The 6,740-nt window shown below is 32.6% G+C and overlaps 1 long non-coding RNA gene across 1 annotated transcript; it reads right to left on the bottom strand.

Annotated features, from left to right (window-relative positions):
• Positions 1-2,259: 2,259 nt before the first annotated feature.
• LOC148312051 (uncharacterized) lies at positions 2,260-6,131 on the bottom strand. Its single transcript, XR_015839285.1, has 3 exons — positions 6,020-6,131; positions 3,960-4,176; positions 2,260-3,219 (listed from the first exon to the last, which is right to left on the bottom strand). It is a non-coding gene; the product is annotated as an uncharacterized LOC148312051 (long non-coding RNA).
• Between the last annotated feature and the right edge of the window lie 609 nt (positions 6,132-6,740).

Below are 6,740 nucleotides of genomic sequence, written 5' to 3'. Positions count from 1 at the left end.
CCCGTCTTTACGGCCTGCAACTGTTTCAACATCGACTTCACCCTCATGTACAACATGGCGGCTACGGTGACCACCTACATTATTATATTGATGCAGTTGAAGGACTGAAGATGGCAATATTTACGCGTCCAAACGTGCATGTTACATATATAAATCTTATTGTGAAGATACAAATTGACACCAATGAGAGACAGTTCGCGGCATTAAGGCAATCTCGGGCGTTTAAATCACAGCGTGTTCGGCCGAGCTACTACTACTATGTGAGGACTAGACGTGGTTCACACTCTTTTTTTATAGAACATACATCGCTTACTCCTTTCAAGAACGTCATAAATAAAAAAAAATACAATTTTCAGTTGCGCATGTTTTCGGAATGCCCAGAAAATGTACTATATCCCAGCAAAAGCGGCATATTTTTAACTTAATATTTACCCGCTACAGGGCAGAAAGTGTTGTTTTTCCATTTTGAAGGAAATGTATTGTTAAATATTTTTTTTAAATATACTAATTTTTTTCAAATTGAGAAAAAACCTTCAGGTTTTATACCTAAAAAGATCTGTTGCACAGTAATAAGTTCAATAAGTGGCTTGATATTCATTTTTAGAACATTGTATTGTGTTTTTAAACTTTAAAAACGTTCTCCTGAAAATCAAGTTTTTTGATTTATGACGTTCTTGAAAGGAGTGAGCGACATGGGACTTCGACTTTTTTAATATATATATATATTTTTCAACTCCTTACCATTCAATAGCTCTTTTCTTTTCAATACCATTAATTTATTTCGAAGGAAAACTATTTTTTCAATACAAAAACGGTGTTTTCAGAAAGAAAAAAAAATACATCAAATGTTATTTGGGTTTAGAGAAAATCAAGTTGCAAATTTAAAATATCGTTTGGCATGCAATACAGCGAATTCGCAATTTTTTTCAAAAGTGACCTTTTAATGCTATGCGATTTCTTTATCCTTTTCTCCGTGATTGTGTATATTCAGAATATCCGAATTTTGTATGAATCGTTATGTTAAAGGGCAAAATGTAACACCGCGTACTTCGTCTTTACTACAAGACCGCAAATTTGTAAATAACTTTTTTCGCTCTCTCAGGAGAGCAAAATGTTCAGACATTTTGTTTTTTGTCACATTCGCGGTGTTGCATGCCGAACGACGATATATTGAACCTTAATACGAGACGAACTGTTTTTATCTCTATTTTTCTGATGTTCAATAAGGAAATTCGTACAAAAAGTTGTGAAATATTATAAACAAAAGAAATTGTTAGGCTGTTCTACAAAAACTATATTAGAATCCGAAGCCGGGATTATTTACCTTATATGTTAATAAATTTATAAAGTAATAAACATTTTTACCTTTTTGGCTGTTTTATTATATTCTGAGATTTCCTCATCTTGAATTTGACTATCTTTCATTTCGATATTGTATGGAACTGAAGTGAATTTGTTTTGAATCACTCTTTCGTTTTCTACAGCGATTTTAGGAAGGGTTTCCTCCAGGATTACTTCGTTTAGTAACTGTGATCTTGAACAAGGAAGCGAAAACAATTGAAAACAAGAGAGACAAAAAAGAAGAGGAAAAAAAAAGAAATTCATTGATTAAAAAATAACGTAATGTTTCACGTCAAACTATAATCTTTAATAAAATTTGTAATAGTGTTCAAATTTTGGAATATCTTATAAACTATGAAGTTAGAGTAGAATGCATAAAATATACATATTTTTAATTTTTTTCATTTATTTCTTTAATTAGCTTGTATAACACTGATATAAACTATTATTTACACATAATTAACATCATATATATTTACATCTTTTTATAGTACACAAAACATTTATTTTTAAATTATTTCAAACTCTTTTCATTCTTGATACATTCAGGCATACATCTCATCATACATTTTCAAACCCTTATACATTAAACAATTTTGTAACTCTAATATAAGTAAAAGGCAAAATAGAGGGTCGACGAGGTGTGGGAAGAGGATAGATATCCTGGTTCCGGAATATACGAGATTGGACGGGGATCAGGACTGTGGAGACGCTATTTAGAGCTGCCCAAGATAAAACAATTACTCTCAAATAATATTCGACTTCAGAGGGACCTGACATGACACGCACAGATGAATTTGTTAGTAAAAACTTTAAAAAAAAAATTAAATTGGTAAAAATATCTAAAGAGTGTTAAAAACTGAACCAGGGTGACATAAGTACAATATTAAAAGTGAGTAAAAATTTGTGAAAACTCACTCTCGTTTTCTTGTCAAATCATCATAAAAAGCTGGCGAAGAAGATGATTCATACATTCTGTTAGGCAAGGCGAACCTTTCCTTGACCAGCGAATGAAATTTCTCTTTAGTGTTAGTCGACTTATCATTCATCCGGGGAGACATCGCTGTGTAAGCGTTGATGTATTCATCCACTGAAAATATTCTATCTTGTTTCGAATCACGTGAACTGCTGTTCATTGCCCTGTCGTGGTCGTGTTGTTTTGCATGATGATGATCTTGATCGCTGTTTCGCTTCGAGTGGCGTTCACCCGTTTGCCTTCCATCGAGAGGACAGTGAGGGGATACGAACAAGTCTGATATTTTGGACTGATGGCAAGCTCTGGGCTTACTATGGGTGCTAGCGAATCTTTGAAAAATATGCACACGATCAGGGCAACTAGTATTTTTATCTGCGTCGGATAACGTTTTATTAGTAGTTTCATCTCTTTCAGCTTTGTGCTCGTGATTTCTATGTATTCTGCTAGAAGTTTCCATTCCTGGATGTTTCATTTTGTTCTTACCATCATGCGATTCTATATTTTGTGGAAAACCTTTTGGAGCAGTATGCTCCGTGTTAATTGTCTGGACTGGTTCAACTCTAGAGTTTTCATTTGCACTGTCATGAGCGTCATTCATATTTCCCAATATGTTTGGTGAATATTTATTATAAGTTTGAGAGTTTATATGTTTTGAAGAAGTCGTTTTGAAACGATCATCACTTATACAAACAAAGGTCTGCGCTGCAAGAAAATCATTTATGTAACTCTCTTTGGATTTTGGAAATATGGAAATCCTTTTAACTGGTTTACTTATCTTTATCCTATGGGAAGTCGAATTGCCTCGTTTGTTAAGTTTTTGACTTTTTGGGTTTGATGAACTACTAGTCTGTTTATTTGATGATTCGGGCAGCTTTCCGTTATTCTTATTAATGTTTTGAACTCTACAATATTAAATAAACAATATTTGGTATCATTAGTTACACGACTAAAAAATCCGAATGACAGGTACGTAAATCATACGAGTGAACATTCATTTAAGACAAATATATTGCATTTAAGATAAACTGGACTTTAAGTCCTTCGTTATTATAATTCATTATTAAGTAATAGGTTTTATAACTTTATTTATAACCTAATAAATTAATTTAATTTATGGCAAAAATCCTATTGAAATCTACCAAGATAAGAAAGATATTAATGATTAAACTTTCTGTATTTCAAATGGCGGGTAGACACTACAAAGACGTGACCTCATTGCGTGATCAAAAAAAAAATATTTTATAAAACTTGAGAAATATTTGTGTACTTATTATTTACAAAAATACTTCAATTTCATAACAATTATGTGAGCCTAAGCGGCTCATCATTAAAAATAGTTATCAAATTGTGGTAGAGTGGGTTCGAACCCAGAAACTCTGACTAACCACGGGACCACAACCCCCGACAAGTTTCCTTATCACGAAATTTGGGGTCTCTATGGCAGTGCCGCATATGATTAGCTCGCGTATGCAGCGAGAAGAAAATGGATTGCATTTTTAATACCGTTGCAAATATCAAGATGGCGTTCTTCGACAACTGTCGCCGCTTGAATGTCATTTTCCAGTAAGTGAATTAAGCTTACTGACTTGTGTAATATTACAAGCTATTGAATATTTTATTTGTCAAATTACAACTTAATTACCTTACCCCACCAGATGGATGTTGACTATTTCACATTCATTTTTGGGGTAACGGGCTAGGAGATTTTTCTCACCCTGTATCAAGTTGGCGTAGTACAGGGGACTGTTGAGATTATCATAAACAATAGCATCTATAAATTTGGTTTGTGAATCAGTCAACATTGTACAGACAGACTAAACTTCATGATATGATATTATTCAAACATAAATTTGGCAGATCTGAAAGAAAAAAAACAATTGAAAACATCCTGGAATAATGTTTCATGGGAAAGGTGTTTTTTACTAGTAAATATTTAGGCAATTCAGTTGGCTAAGCCGTGTACTCTGCATGCCTCCCGAGAGCCTAAATCAAGCTTCCTCTTTTACAACCACTTTCGACAATTCATCGGCAGTTATCGTTTGAACTTCGAGATGTGGACCTGACTTGGAGGGATGCAAGGGAGTTGGCGGCCGACAAAAAAGCCTGGAGACAGTTTGTGGACTCCACAGGGAGCGGATATGGTTTACGAAGAAGAAAGAAGAAATATTTCATATTCTACAGAGATGTTTATAGAGCTTAGGATCTGTCATTGGCTGATACAAGTGTTCACTTTATACGGCAATACTATATCATATTATGGACAATATTATCAAATAAAATACTCCAACTTAAATTTTTAAAAAAAAACATAAAATCAATAATAAATAATAAAAACAGGAATCGTTCATGTACTTCGAGTAGATCTAATATGTATTGTATAAATGCAAGATCACTGAAGGTTTTTTTTTTAAATATGAAAATAACTTCAAACTGCTTCAAACAATTACCGTATCGGATTATGCACATAACAATTTCATAAAGAATTTAATTTATGGATATGCAAATGAATCTACCAAAAGCATGTATTTTCTTACCACCAATTACCACATATTCTTGTATCATTTATCTTTTATGAATTTACTATCGTTTATAAAAGAAAAGAAATTGTTGATATGACTTATATCACCATTCCATAGATTTCCAGAATTCAATTGTATTAAATTCTGAATTTTCATTATTTTTTTTTTCTTATTTTTTTTTTTTACAAAAATGTTGATATGGAACTCATCGAGAGTTTTGTGAAAATTAGATTTGTCAACACCCACATTAAACCCCGCCCACTTCTTTCAACCTATATACTAGTATTCCCAACCTATTTTGACTAACAGCCTCCGCGGTTAGCGTGTTAAGCTACAGTGCTGGAGGTCCCGGTTCGATTCCCAGGAGAGGGGTGAAAATAAATATTAGTGATTTTTCACTCGAATATTTATTCAATATTACCCTGGACTGGTCCTTAAAGCGCATGAGTGATCACCTTGCCTTCATCTGTTAACGATCAATATAACACTGCGTAAATATGATGCAGTGCTCTATGAACCATTGTGTGCGGATAATGGTTAGAAGAAGAATTTTGATACTTAGTACATGTCAAACCAAACCTCAGCCTTTAGTGTATGTTGTTCTGAAATCCTTAGTGCATGTTGGTCCTCGGGTAGACCAAAAACGCATGTGATTAACATTTAGTATAATTGTGAATAGTGCTATGGTAATGACTTGTAGTATTGTTTGCATGTTGGTGTAGTGATTGTCCTGACGAAGAGACGGGTATGTCTCGAAACCGGTAGACAAAAATCTCGGTGAATGTTTATATATTAATATGACTAAAATTTGTGTAAAAAAAGGAAAAATGACTAACCACAATAGTATAATATCACCTAAATCAATTTTATGCTGAGAAATAATGCTTTTGGAAACAATTTTTTTATTCGTCCAAATCATTTATTTCACCATATTTTGATTTGTAATAGTATCAAAGTAGAAATACGAAATGTTTTAATATTTATAGGCAATCCTTGTGTTGATTTTTTTAACAAAATTGTCTAGGAAATTCTGGTAGCCGATTTTCTCAACAGTTTGAATAAAATAACAATAATATGACATTTACTATTTAGTCTTGCAATTACATTTTATGTTGTAATTTTGCGAAACTCGAATTATTACTTTAATAATATAAAAATCCTTAAAAATATAAATAAAGCATACCCCAGTGGTTGTTTACAAATTAATTTTCCTTCAAATTGAACAAATAATTTATGAAGTCGGATTACAGCTGTGGCGTTAATTTTGATTCAGGTAAATAAAGTGTTTTTTCAACTGTCAAGTACTATTTTAAATTCGGAATTAAATTTTCAATATTCTATTTAGGTACCTAACTATCTATGCGATTAAACACGGACATGATCATAGATTATATTATGGAAATGGTTGTTCTACGTGTATAAAAAATAACCAGTAAAATACAAAATTTATTTTTTAAATTTTTTGAATTATTATAACTTATTGCATAATAGGTAGGTAATTTTAGATATGTTTCATTATAGCATTATTTGATATTATGGCAAAACATTTGATTTTAATATAAAAACTAGCTAACTAACCATCACGCCGCTTCTCCGCATGGGTAGACACAGAGGATAGAACGCCACACCACTCTGTCTTTGCAAACAATGTTCGCCGTTTACTCATTCATGCATCACATGTCCGCCGATTATTCCGACTTGTATGTAATCTGACCACTTTCAAGTATTTGAAATATTTGATAATGCCAAGTTTTTCTCGGTCTTCCTTTGCTTCTATTACCAACCACATTCCCCTCATAAATTTGTTTAACTATTATTTTTTCACTCATTCGATTCACAAGTCCAAACCATCTCAACACACCTTTCTTAATTTGATCGATAATGCATGCTTACAATATAACTTA

The sequence above is a fragment of the Brachycentrus maculatus genome, unplaced genomic scaffold (assembly GCF_059751285.1).
Source record: "Brachycentrus maculatus isolate JH-2025_06_01 unplaced genomic scaffold, ASM5975128v1 h1tg000050l, whole genome shotgun sequence".
In the NCBI taxonomy this organism is placed as follows: domain Eukaryota; kingdom Metazoa; phylum Arthropoda; class Insecta; order Trichoptera; family Brachycentridae; genus Brachycentrus; species Brachycentrus maculatus.
Note: the sequence above shows the minus strand (reverse complement) of the source record. Positions and strands in the feature narration are given on the sequence as shown.